This window comes from Poecilia latipinna, unplaced genomic scaffold, assembly GCF_001443285.1.
Source record: "Poecilia latipinna isolate Pla-1442-1.1 unplaced genomic scaffold, P_latipinna-1.0 Scaffold1119, whole genome shotgun sequence".
NCBI classification, from domain to species: domain Eukaryota; kingdom Metazoa; phylum Chordata; class Actinopteri; order Cyprinodontiformes; family Poeciliidae; genus Poecilia; species Poecilia latipinna.
The window spans coordinates 158,605-172,846 of NW_015113735.1; the positions used below are offsets into that span (position 1 = coordinate 158,605).

Consider the following 14,242-nt stretch of genomic DNA (forward strand, 5'->3'; position numbering starts at 1 on the left):
AGGTCTGGTTCTGATGCAGATCAGAACCAGAACCAGAAGACCTGAGAGGTCTGGAAGGTTGGTACAACATCAGCAGATCTTTACGCCGTTCAGTGATTATAAACTAACAACAGGATTTAAAAGTCGGTCCTCTCTGAGCTACAGGGAGTAGGTCCTGTGACGCCTGTACACCACAAATCTGGAACAAACAAACTTCCAGAAAACTGTCAAACAGCCGAAACGTTGAGTTCCTTTAAATCTAGACTAAGCCCCGGCTGTTCAGAGTTGCTTTTGAAACGTAATAAATGGAAAATTGACCAACATGTGTAGTGTGTAGCGATGGCTCTTGACTAAATGTAATGTTCCTGGTTTACTGCTTGGTGTCTTAAGATTTTTGTGTTTTTGTGACGAAAAGCACTTTAAACTTTCTTGTTGCTGAAATGTTCTGTCCAAGTAAACTTGTTTGATTGACTGATAATTCACAAGTGAAACCATTCCTTTCACTTTGGAGAACCTGAGGTAGTGAACTCAAAACGCTGCAGCAGAGACGTGTTGTGTCTCTTCATGAGCCGGAAAGCGACTCCAACCGAGCGAACATCCTCCGGGACTCTCCTTAGCTCCATTACAACCATGTGGTGCCCCTAAGCTGCAGCCAGGGCCACCTGATCCTCCGTCCCAGTGATCACAGCACCATGTGCTAGCATCAACCATGCCTCCGCCTTCAGCTGGGACTCTGCGCAGACGGACTTAGAAAGGGAAAACATTTCTCCACGTCCGCTGGAAGTGGCACCGGACGCATCTGCAGATTGTGGCCTCCGCAGTGAGAAGACGTGACGGATGCTTCCCCGCTGCCAGATCATCCACTTTGGCAAGTCATAAGATATTCTCTCAGTTATTAACTTGGCTGGATCGCTGCCTCATAAAATAATCCTTCATCCGTTTCATGATGCTATGCCAACTGGTCTGAAACAAAATGGCGGTGTCAGAATATAACAGCAACTCATCAGCGACTCCCGTATCACCCGGTGAACGCTGAATCTCTGTGTTTTTGTGCAGATTTAACCTCATTTAAAGCTGGGTTAACTTTCCTCCCGAGTCACAGATGTGAAAAGATTCTCCTCAAAGCCCCTCATTTGCAATTTGAAGACTGATTTGCAATGTTGCATCTCATTTCCATAACGAGCGCTTGAGCTTATAGCGCGGAGACGTGGCTGCCAGAGAGGATTCATTGTCTGCTTTATGGTGAATCACTGTGGTCTGGAAATAATTCATCACAAAGGTGAAGCAGCTGTGAAGTGGGAAGTGAATCTCTACTTCTGGCTCTGCGGACAGAAGTTTGGATCAACGCGGGTCAAACTTTATCTAAACTGTCAAAGTTTGGAGTTGATGGTCTGGTTCGTAAAGGACAAAACCAATAAAGAATCTGCTTATACAGAACATCTCCTCTGCTGCTGCGTGTGTCGAGAATGTGTTCAGCGCGAAGCCGGAAGGTTGGCCCAGAATTCCCAGTCATTCCTCATCCTAATGGCTGCTGCCACAGACTCTGGCCAACACGCGTCTGGAAGAGAACCAAGAGCCAGGAGGAGAAAGGAGAACTCAACAGACGTTCAATCTGTCGGCTAACCTCTCTCTGAGAACAAAAGTCACTGTGTGCTCCGGAGGGAAGCGGCGAGGTGGCCGCTCCGTCTCCGCTCCGCCGCCGCCGCTCCGCCTCCACCCGCGCAGGAAAGGTGGAGTCAACAGCTTCATTGTCAAAACATTAGTGGCCATGTTTTTTACATTTGTTCACAAGCAGAGAGCGTGATGTCAACATCCAGGTGAAAAAACTGAATCTCACTGTGAAATAAACGGCTTCCACTTCTTCATGCCTGTAACGGCAAATTATATAACAACCAGAGAACCAAAATACTCAAGTAAGAGAAGAAAAACTTCAACATGTTTTTACTCACGTAAGAGTAGCAAAGTAAAAAGTCTATCCAAGTAACTGATCCAATTATAAATCATTTAATATTTAAATATTACATCATTAGATGGACCAAAAGGTACAGATAAGTGGAAATTTAGGTATTTTAAAGACTAAACTGACAATAATTCATATAAGTAACAAAAAATAAACTCAGGCAAAATAAAATTTTTCCAAATTAGTTTCTTTCAGTAAAAAACTGATGAAACTTTAACAAAACTGCAGATCTGAATCTGGAGGAGTTTTGGTTCAAATATTTTTGTTTTTCATTCAGTGGGTAGAAAATCCACGAATTTTACTTAAGTAAGAGTAAAGATAAGTAAGAATACTCCTAAAAGTAAACTTTTTCAAAAAAGTTACTCAAATAAGTGTACTTGAGTAAAACCAGTTATTATTCTGATAATAATGTAATGAAATCAAAATTCTAAACGTAATAAAACATCATTAAAACTACATTATGCTTTTTTAGTAATTATAATGACAATATAATGTAACGTTTATGTTCATCCTAATCAATAACAATCATGTTGTTGATATGCATTTAAATAAAAACTTTGGTCTATAATTGCCAAACTTTTAGTGATTTATTTTCCTTTTCAGACTTTTTTGCATTAAACAAATCAAAATGTGCTCCATGATTTTATTCCATCTGTGTCGATTATTACGCAATGCAGTTTTAATTATGTTTTATTACATTCTAAAGCCAGATTTTATTACATTAATACATGTGGTGTTACAATGTTTGATCTTCTGAAGTCATTTAATTTCCGAAACAGGACGTGTAGATTATGGCTCTTATTTAAAGCCAATACAGTCATAACTCTGCAGCAATCTGCTTTATGGAAAATCACAGATATTCTCTGGATTCTACAAACATTCATAATTAGTTTAAGTGTGAATGAATCACTGCAAATTAGAAAACCTGCTTCAGAGTTTATGGAACTTCTTTCAGGTGATTCTGTCATCAGATAAAACTTAAACTTCTTTACATTTGACATAAAAAGGGAAAAACTGACCAGATTTAGTAAGAAAGGTTTTCTCAAAGTCAAAATTACAGCAACTATTGTGAGAAACTCATGAAAAATCTCACAGTTTAGTAATTATTACTAATGCCAGAAGGAGCTTTAAAAAAATAACAATAAAAAAATTAGTCATCATTTAATCTGATCAAGATTACGTAACAAACTCAGCATCAGAGCCTCCATGTTGGGTTAAATGACGGCTCTGGAGCTTTCAGTTGGCTGATAGTGAAGCTTTTCAGCAGAAATTACAAAGAGCCAAACAACTAGACTGAAGTAAAAACAACAGGTACAAGAGGGAATCAACGGTTTACATGGAGAAACCATCCTCAGCGTTAAAGTAACTGTGGGCTTGTTTGATAAAAGTCTTAGTAAACCAGAAACTTGAGCTGGCTTCCAGAAGGGTCTGTCCAAAATGACAAAACGGAGCATTTCGATAATCTTGTCCTTCTTTTCTCATCTCCTTGCTGCTTTCCAAGGAGATTAAAAGAATTCAGAGCGTCTTCATCATCTCCCGCTCTCACATTGCCAAAGTCAGAAATTCAAGGCTTCACTTGTTGCCACCACCTGTCAGTAAGCGATAACTTAATTTTATTTTTTTAGGAAGTTTAAAGGATTTAATTAACTGCTCTCACGTACTGTGACAAGCTGGTTGGACCCGTTGGCAGCTGACTGGATTTAAAACGCTTCATCTGCAGGTAGCGTCTGCTGCTGCAGCCATCTTTGGCTCAGTTCATCTGCTGCTGTCAGAGGAGATGTTTTACATTTCCCTCTTCTTCCAAATAATAAAAAACAAATTCCTGACAGAAAATTTATTTTGGCCAAACTGTTTCTTGGTTTGATCTCTACGGAAGCAGATTAGGGCCACCGAGATAAATAAAGAATTCTGACTTTTTAAAATCAGAATTCTTACTTCAGTCGTCTGAGCTTAAAATCAGGATCCTGCAGAAAAAATAGTCAGAAATCTGAGGAAAAAAAGTCAGAATTCGAGAAAAAGAGTTAGATGTTTAAACAAAATTTGTAAGATTAAAGACAGAATTGTGACAGAAAAAGTTAGAATTGGGCAAAGACAAGTGACATTTTGGAGCTTAAAGTCAGAATTTTGCAGGAAAGAAGGTCAGAATTTTGCAGGAAAGAAGGTCAGAATTCCTTTTTTTCTTTGGCCCTATTGGTCTTCCGTAGATCTCAGCCAGAAGACAAAGGAAACTGCAGTAACTCTTAAAAATGATTACCAACATTATTTTTGTACTTTTGGACGTAAACTCAGGACTCAGCCTTCTCAGCTTTCTCGTCTTGATGCAACAGTTTTCAGCTCTGAAGAGCATCTTTGAAAGGCCTGAAATGTCAAATGCAAATGCCTGCTGCCCAGGTATGCAGACTGTCTGTGTTTTTATCTCCCCTTTATCCTGTCAGTCGGCTGCTTTGAGAAGCCGTCTCAGTTCAGCTTCGTCCTCAGAGACGTCACACTCAGGTGTCAGTCACCTCCGTCAATGGCTTCAACGTTTCACCAGCCGTCTCGGCATCAAAGGCACCTGCAGCACAAAGAGCACATTGTGCGTCTCACAACAATGCTTTAAAAACTTCTGAGAGTCTGTTTTTAACACTAGAACCTTAATTCTAATGTGAGAACGCAGAGAAGGTGGCTTTCCAAATATTTCCTCTGGATATGAATCAAGAAACTTCAGTTTTCACTGAAAGCATCTTCGTCTTCTTGTGTCACTTGGCAAATAAATGTTGTGAGTTGCCTGATTAGCAAATAAAAAAGGAAACCTAATCCTCTTAATGCTGGGGGTTCATGAGCATTGTTTATGGCTACTTAAGTAGCTCTTAGAAGTCTAAATAATCCCTTCTGAAATTACCAGGAAGAAAATACAGAATGTTAAAGGTTTTCGATGCGTTTTCCACATTGACATGTTCCAGAACAACTGAAACCAAAAAACACATCAGCCTCTGAACATACGTCTTTAGATTTTTAACATAAAGGTGGAAGAGATACAAAAAAAAATGTCAGGTGAGTTTAGGTGTGTTAATTTACATTTTACACGTTTTATTCTTTTTGGGAGTTTCTACTGCTTTTAAAAACAGACCAAACTCTTTTACTGTCTGGAAAATGAACCTTTTCAAAACCCTCCCAGGTTGTTGAGTCACACTGAGCCGTTGCCTAGCAACCCTAGCTGAGCTCCAGCATGTTTGGTCAGCTGGTTTCACTGCTGTATGCGCTGTACAATGGCTGCTGGAAAAGACAACTGTTTGGCTGTTGGCTTACCATCCAGAAACCACTTGTTGCATTCTTTTTGGCTGTGCAGGAGGCTCTACTTCTTCTTTTCAAAGTTGTACAGTTGTATAATTGCGTATCTGTTTGCAGCCATTTTGAAAACACTGAGTCTGAGGGATGGCCTTCAGCAGTTTATTTGAATTTAATGTGTCAAGAGGCCCTAAAACAGCTAAAGTCTCATGATCTAAGAATGAGTTTGTGCAAAAAATTTTGTGAACATGTTTTATATAGGCCATAAACCTATGCTAACCTGTTCAGGGAAACATAATGAGTCGTCTTTAATCTCCAATCTGGATATGTAATCTTCTCCAGATCAGGTTACCATGGTGACAAAACCGGGGTAAGAAGTGAAAAATCTTAAAATCTCAAACTAAACCTGAGATTACGTCAGAGACAAACTAATATTGTTCAATAGAAAGCCTGACGCAATAAATCAAATTAAAACCGAGTGAAACAATTTGGTGTTTTAAATGGAACAAAAGCAAAAGGTCAGCAGAACATAAACCAAGAAACCAATAAAGAAACAAGATAAAGAAAAACTAAACAGAAAAATCTGCAGACATCAACATTAAAATATAAAGTATCCAATTAATAAAGTGAGCCAATGTTCCCCACCCTTCCTCTCTCCGCTCCTCCAGTTAATGCCTCGTTGGAAGCCATTAGCCACCCTGTCCTTAATTGTGGCTAATAATCCTATCACCGTCTCCGTATCATTGCACCAAGCACCATTAAGATAAAATGGGGCCATCAAGGAGGGAAGGAAAGATGGCCGATAATGACACCCAGAAGAAAGTGAGAGTTTGGCTGGAGCTGAAGGTCCTGAGAGGGACTTCAGAGCCGATATCATCGAGATTTAATGACTATCCAATAGTCAGCAACATTTATTACTGACATGAAAAGGACAACTTTTATTCTGCATCTCGGAAATCATTTCATCAGAAGGATCGTCCTGCTGCAAAGTTGTGACGTTAGGCATTTAGACTTGCTTTCTCATAAAGGAAATAATAAATCAGGGCTGAATCCCATCTAATTAAGTGAATTAAATGTTTGTTTGACATGTATTATTCATTAAAATACTCTTATTTAAGCAAATTAGACACTCAACAACTAAAACATTTGATCAGAAGGAAACACTGACGTTAATAAGATACTTGAAAGCGACTCTCAACATTTTAGTTAGCAGGGTTTTTTTTTGCAGTTTTAAGAGTTTATTTTTTCAGCAGTTATGAGTTTATTTTTTTTTCTAATTATTTTAGTTCAGAAAATATTTAGAAAAAGTTATTTTCTGAAAAACTTTTTCAGAAAATAAAGCTTAAGATTATTTTTCTGAAATAATTTAAAAATATTTTTAATTTTTTCACTTAAAAATAAATCTAAAATATTTTTTTCATTAAAAAAATATATAAATGTATACTTGCAGGCAAGAATTTTCAAAAATTAGAACTGAATTTGTGTTTTTTGGTGAAAATTTGTAAAATTATAATTTTGCACAGGAATTGAAAAATGTCCTTTGTGTTTATCAGTTAGACTCACTAACATAATTTATAACAAAATAATAAAATGTATAAAGTTGTAAAAACAAATTCAAAATAAAAAAATACATTACAAAGTTGACTTAGTTAGAATTTCATTTCAATTTGTTAAAATTTTGTGTCAACTTGATGTAACAATATAAAAACATAATTTATAAATAAGTTGAGGAACTTTTTAAAAAATGTTCTTCATTAAGTTTTAGTAAATGCTAAAGACAGGTGAGGCAAGTTGAAGTTGTAGAAATTGTTTTTCTTAAATGTTTTGAACTTGACAGTTAAATTTGATACAATACAGTTAAGCTCTGTCAGAAAATATTTTTTTACAGTTCATATTTTCTCAGCTGATCAGTTCATTTATTGGCATTTTAATCAGGTGGACGTCTCCATGTGACTGATTTACATAGATATGCTGTATAATAACTAAACATGAGGCAATGCAATCGTTAGATGTTTCAGTGTCTGTTTTAACCAGGTTAACCTTTGTTGGACCCGCAGAAAGTTGAGTCGAGACAAAATGTCCGTTGCTGTCAGGAAAAGGAAGAACAGCAGAGAGAAGAGAGCCTCACCGCTGAGTGAGCTGTAAGAGTGATGAAATAATTGTGGAGTATTTGAGTTTCGCTGCACCTTAAAGCCCCAGTTTGAAAACCTGAACATGACATTGATAACGTTACCTTCACAGCGTGAAGCGGCCAGGGCCAAAACATTTCATTCCTGTTGTTTACGGGATCAGGGACCACGAGTACCCGAGCTAAAATCTGATAAAACTTAAGGCATTTTCTAAAACTAGTCGTTCAAACATTACATATAATTTAATATGCATTACTGTGCACAGTGGAAACTGTTTTGCACAGAAGCTGACACCCGCTGTCTTCCTTATCTCTGCTTTTCGGGGTTTTAACACTTAGTGAAATCTTCTGGCTCACATGCACAGTGGTGGAATAAGGGCCGCCAGAAAGGAGGAGCAAATCTCCACCGAAAAACTCAGGAATGTTGAGATTAATTCAGAAGTTTTCTAGAAAAATGTGGAAATTTCTGACCTCCAAAAGTTGAAGTTTTTGTTTTGGAAAGTTCTGACCTGGAAAAGCCGAAAATTTGTGAGAAGAACTTTTGGGATTAATTGCAGAAATTTTCTAGAAAAATCTTGGAAATGTCAGAGTTTCAAAAGTACAAAATCTTTGACTTTCAAAGGTTGAAAATTATTTTTTATGAAGAAATTTTTTTTTTTTAGTTTAATCACAAAATAATACTTTTTTGTGCAAATTTTAGACTTTTCAAACTGACTTTTTTTTTACTTTTGGAGTTAAAAATTTCCCATGTTTTTCCTAAAATATTTCTGAAATTAACTTCAACATTTGAGTTTTGTTCCATCAATTTTTCAACTTTTTTTTTTCTTTCTACTTCTGTCCCAATACACCGTTGTACATTTTTTATGTTCAGTTTTTATTGTTTGTTTTTATTGAACAAACAGATGTTTGTTGGTATCCTAGCAACAAAAAACAAGATGGCGACAAAAGACAAAACTAGATCCTGTTAATAACTTTTCAAAATAAAACTCTTCCTCTTTTCAAATCAAATCATGCTGGTACTTAAATATGTTTCACTTTATCTTTTAGTAATTATGTATAATTATGATAAATTCAGTGAATAATAATAAATATGCAACATAAATATATAATTATGAATAACTGATGGGTGTTCTTTCCTTTGTTGTTAGCAAGTCAACGTTTTCCATTAAGTTCTCTTTTTTCAACAATTCATTGGATTTCTGTTGTAGCAGTGATCAGCATCTGTTCAAACTTTAATGATTTCTGGGCTGGTTACCAGAAATCAGATCAAATTCATTTTATTGGAAGTAAAGCAAAAGCAAAAACAGCAAAAAAAAGGAAGATGTTTATATTTCAGGGATAATATTTACTGAAAGAATCAAGCTGGTGAGTTAAAAGATCACTAAAAGGAATAAAGTACTAGTTTAAATTTGAGATGTCAAGAGGAAGGTGATGGTCTATTTTAAGGGTAAATACCAAAGACTGACCTCATAGTTTCAGAAACTTCTTGGCCTGTCAGTAAACTGGACCAGAACTTCCAGTTTAGAACAATGGCTACCGTTACTTTCTTAAAACCACTTCAGTTCCTGCAGATGACTTTCATCTGATGTTTTTTGAAGAAAGATTTGACCCCCACTGGGCAGAGAGAAGCGACTTTATGATCCTTTGCTGTTTGTGGATGTTGGTGGCGCGTCAGATTTACAGGCGTACCAGAAACATGCGAATACAAAGGTTCCTGGCAGAAAAAAAATTATCAATGCCTTTAAAAGTTTCAGCGTGTTAAATTAAAGGTTTAGTTAATACAACAGTACTTTGTCAGCTAAAAAATCCAAACATGATGTCTTCTTGGAGATGTATATTCTTGTGTGAGGGTCAACAACTAGTTTTCCATGAAATTTCTTGCTAAATGGATTTTAAAGCAAAAATCTGTCTTCAAAACCAGAACATAGAAAGTGTAAACTGAATGCGTACACAGAGATAACATCAAAGCTGTGAATACTTGAGCGAATCTAACAGTCCCAGTGTTTCTTCTGCATATTTTACAGAAGAAACACAACAGCTGCAGCGGCATGTTGTGAGACATTTCTGAGTAATCTGATGTCATTATGCAGCTGCAGCAACTGAAGCAAGAGCCGAGATGGTGTAAGAAGAAAGAGGCTGGCCTTGGGGAGTTTGCTTTGGCTGATTGGGGATTGACTTTGTAGCCAAACAAGTGTGAGACCATTACAAAGCTGCCAGGCACCTCAGTATTTCTTACTGCGCTTAGTGATTTCTTTCTTTTTTTTTCTTGATGTATGCATCTTTCCCTCCAAAGCAAACGCAGCATTTTAATTAGGCTGCTGACGGCTAACCGTGTTGCCATAGAGAAGGCTTTGATATTTGCTTTAAAACGTGTTTGGCACCTATTTCAAAATGCAAGCTGTCCCAGACACCCTGTTATATGTTTGACGGCAGCAGAACAAATGTGCTTGGGAGGAACCCAGGGCTAATTTAGTCCATTAATTTTATAACAGTTTCTAAGGTCCACTTTGGAAAGTTGAACGCTCTCCAGGTGAATTAGCATGGCAGAGACGGCTCGCTCCAAAAACAAATGTGGTCAAAGTGTAACTCAGCCCGAATAATAATTTTTGTTCCACGGTTGAGGGAAACGAAATAATTGATGCTCTGTATGGTCACAGTGTTTCAATATTTGTGTGTTTGGGTATCTACGTGCTGCTCTGAGGAAGAATATGACTTCTGTTTGCCTGTCAGTCCACAGTGTGTACAGCAGCTCTCCTAAATTACTCATGAGGTGGAGGAGCAGCGGAGAAGGTGACCCATTTCCCCGTTCCACTTCTGTGGCCTCCCGCTCCTTCTCCATCAGAGTCACTGTCACTCAAAAGAGCCGAGATGGAAATTCACTTTGGAGGTGAAGTGGGTCTGGCCAGTGAAAGAAGTTTGGTTAATGTTTTCCTCTTTGATTAAAATGGACGGTTATTTATCTCAGATTTTTAGCAAAGCAGCACTTCAGCAGCAGCTGTAAGGAGAAGCATAAAGAAGCAAAGAGCTTCAGTTTTATCCCTGCAGATTAACCCAAAGGTTGGGTTACACTCAACGACAAGTTAACAAGCAGAAGAAGAGGTGTGGTTTGATTAATGAATTTGGTTTACATGCAGACTGGAGATGTGAGCTGATCTGGTTTGAAGTGGTCGATGCAGGAATCAAATCCCATTCGTTCTCAGATCTGCACTTTTTCATTATGCCTCACAATCAGCTGACGTAAACTGAGAGGTAGGAAAATTACAGCTCCAGTCCAGATTGGGAGGTTTTCACAACCCTGGTCACCATATGAACTGTAAGGAATAATAAAAGATCCAATCTAATGTGGAAGTCTGTTCTTGAAAATGTGTTGCTCTGACCAGTCATGGTGCACAGTCACCTCCCTTCACGCTTTGACCAGGTGACCAGTGCAGGCTGGAAGCCACAAAAATCCACACAGGAACCAGTAAGAACCAAAAACAACTGGTATTTTCCAGACTATACATACTGCAAGACCACAAAATCTTTCCAAGTGATTTTGGTTTAATTCTAGTTAAACTATCTTAGCACGCTTCAATTAAGACAAGAGGAAACTTTTCAGAGCTCGTTTTAGGTAAATAATTCCTTCATTTTGATGAAAATGTACTTGTTCATTGGCAGATTATTTCACTTATAACAAGACATTTTTGTCACGTTGGTTTGGATTAACATTTAATGCATTAGTCAAAAAATGCGTCTTGAACAGGAAAATAATGTATGTAAGTCACATGAATGTTCAAAGGGGAGTCGAGGAAGTAAAAAAGACCTGAAGGAGGATCCAGGAAAGTTTTACAAGGAAAGAAAGGCAATCTGGCGAAGGAGAAAAGGTCACACTGATTCTTTAATATTACTGCAGCGCAGAAAGTTTACGGTTATTTGTTGATGACCGTTATATTTAAGACAGACCCTCACTAGCTTAAAGTGACTTTGGGGAATAAAAACCAACATTTAAATTGATAAAAATGTTCTTTCAAGACATTATTGTGCTGTAATTTAGTGTTTGGTGCCATTTGGTGCATAATGAAGACATGATTCACTAACCTTCAAGGATCCCACTAAGAAGGACATTTGTGAAGATGAGACCAGTTTGTAGCAGATGATGGAGGCTCAGGAATATAAAAATAAAACCTGAATGAGGCGAGAATCAGATGACACAGCGATCTGACCTCTCAGCAGCGTCTTGTTTCATCATGCCAAGGCGCCGACCTAAAACAGCCCCAAAGAGAGGACACATTATTTAATAATTCATCTTGTTTCATTATTTATCTGTGGGAGATTTCCTGAATGGATACCGTCGCCATGTCCTGTAACTACTGCTTCCCTCAGATGATTTTATGCTGCGTGACAAGCTCTCAGGAAGAGAGCTAATGACCAAGCAGCACTTTTTTTTCAACTTTTATTCCCAGCCGCTTCTCGCTCATCACCTCATAATCATCTTTTTATAGCTGCTTTCTTTTAAGGACTGTGTCAGATCAAGTTGGATGCCTCTTTCACTGCAGCCACAGATCATTCTGCTTTTATTCCTCCTCCATTAAGGTAAATGTTTAATTTGTCCTTGTCTCTGCAAGTACATCTAGAGGACGCTGCGGCTACTTTCAGCTCAAACCAGCATGATGGCTTTCACCATCACTCCTAACATCATCAGGGCTGTTTAGATCTTTAATTGTTGCAAGTTCTTGAGATTTCATGAAACTTGCATCATGTAAATTTTATCTACACTTTGTGCGAGTATTAATTGAAGAGCTCAACAGGCTAATATCTTCATGATTATGATCGGTTTGAATGATCGTCAGAAGGAGATCAGGCCATCTTTGAAATTAGCTCTTCCACTTTTAATCAACTGTGAAGCTTCGAGAGGAAGCAGCTGCATTCTGGCCTCAACTATCACAAAGTTGACAATTTATGCTGCATTAATAGGAGCTTAAAAATCCTGCAGGATGCTGGCAAAAAATGAGATGTTGAATGATTTTTAGGTTAGAGAGTAAAAGGTGAATACTTTAGAGAAGAAACACACTGAGATGAGGAATAAAAAACCTGGATGTACCTTAAAATATATCCACAGGTGTATTAACTCCAATCCATCAGTTAGCCTATCAGAAGCTTCCAAAGTCATGACATCATCAATCATTCTGATTTTGAAGACACTAATAAATAAATCTCTAATATATTCTCTCGTTATTGATGCACTAAAAACATGCAAAAAATATCTAGTTAGTTATAAGTGAAATAATCTGCAGTAGAAACAGTCTCATGGTGTTTTACCAAAGATGAAAGAAAAATCCTACATTTTGTTTACATTTTGCGCTCAGTGTCTTCAGAGTTTGTTTATTTTTGTCATTTCCTTCAGTGGTTCTTGGTGCAGCGCCCCCACAGGCGAGGAGGGGAACAGGTTTTTCAAAGTGTTTGGTTTGTTTGACATGGTGAGGTGTGAAAGCAAACTGCAGCAGCTGAAAATGTAACAAATGTTGCAACTTTGGTCCCCAACTGAGTCGATTGGACTGTCAGGTGTAAAAACTATGGCAAAGCAAAATGTCTTTTCCCTCAGAGGTGACCTGAGGAGTTTTAAGGTTACAAAGAAAAGCATTTGGACCCTAATAAAATCCACAAGAGAGACTTTTGTCAGGAATAGACAGATGTATATAAAACAGTCTGAATTAAGGTGAACTTTTGCTGTCTATCAGCTCAGCAGAGTTGTGCTATAATCATCACTGGATGTCAACAGAAACACTATGTTTAGCTCGGCTTTGCCGTGTCTCTGACTCAAACTGTCAACAAAACTCAACACCTCCATGTCGTTCGCACATTCAAAGCCCTCTGGGAGAGCTGTGAGACTTCTCAAGTGAAAACTCACTTCTTTGATGGCGGTTTAAAAAGGTTTAGGGTGAAGTGGAGATCCTGACGCAACACTTGCTGCACCGGTGGGAATTAGAGCTGTGGATGTGGGCAGTATCCTAAATTTACCCACTCAACAGGGAAACATGAGGAGGATTTTGAGTTCGAATCAAGTGTGAAAAAGAGAGAAATTGGATATGAGGACTCTACACTTGAAATAGTGTTGCTTTCTCAGCCACATGGGGAAACAAAAATCTCAAGTCGACTTTTATAGAATAAGTTTAAGACAAGGTACTTTTAGGTCACTGTTTGTATCTGGATTTAAAACATTCATGCATAAAAATAGCTGATCCTCATATATTTCCAAGTGTGCTCTTGAAAGTGGTTGAAACAAAGTGCAGACAAGCTTTTCGTCTCGACACTTACAGCCTTTTAACACCTTCAGCCAAAGCAGGACTCACCAGGATTTCCCCTGATAGTCGTAACCACATTATTATCAGGGGCACCGTAAAGCCTGAGTATTTACGCTGCACGTTCGAGCCTTTAGGTGGGACCACAAACTGCTCCCTGCTCGCTCCGCTCGCTGACAGGCTGGAATGGGGAGTGCTTGATGAAGTGGAGCGAGTTTCTCAGGACGGAAAACGGAGTTGGTTTCTGATGCTGCGTCCGCCATGCCCGGGCCAGAACCGGAGCGCTTGTTGTTGCTGTTTGCCCGTTTTTGATCCCCCACCCAGGGAGAAATGAGTCTCGGCTTTCACAGGTGGCATTTAGGCGCTCCCAGTCAGGCGAACCGACACCGGCTCTGCAGAAGTGGCCAATTAGGATCGAGTGTCGGCTCGCTGACACGTGAAGGCCGGAATGTGTGAGTGCAGGGACAGGAAGTCGTGCTGGTGGTGACAGGATTTGTCACGGTCATGAAGGAAGGTTTTTTTCAAACACATGGCCGCCACATGGAAACCCTTATTTCTGTCTGGTGTTAGGAATTAAATATCGCACATATATCAAACAATCATTTTCTCTCTTATCATTTCTTTAACCTT

The 14,242-nt window shown here is 38.4% G+C and overlaps 1 long non-coding RNA gene across 2 annotated transcripts; it reads right to left on the reverse strand.

The window, feature by feature from the left end:
* Nucleotides 1-3,085: 3,085 nt before the first annotated feature.
* Nucleotides 3,086-11,546, reverse strand: LOC106959802 (uncharacterized). Of its 2 annotated transcripts, none has more exons than XR_001427436.1 (2): nt 11,412-11,546; nt 3,086-4,493 (listed from the first exon to the last, which is right to left on the reverse strand). It is a non-coding gene; the product is annotated as an uncharacterized LOC106959802 (long non-coding RNA). The 2 variants fall into 2 exon arrangements; XR_001427437.1 differs by lacking the exon at nt 11,412-11,546 and adding an exon at nt 8,801-8,961.
* Nucleotides 11,547-14,242: the final 2,696 nt, after the last annotated feature.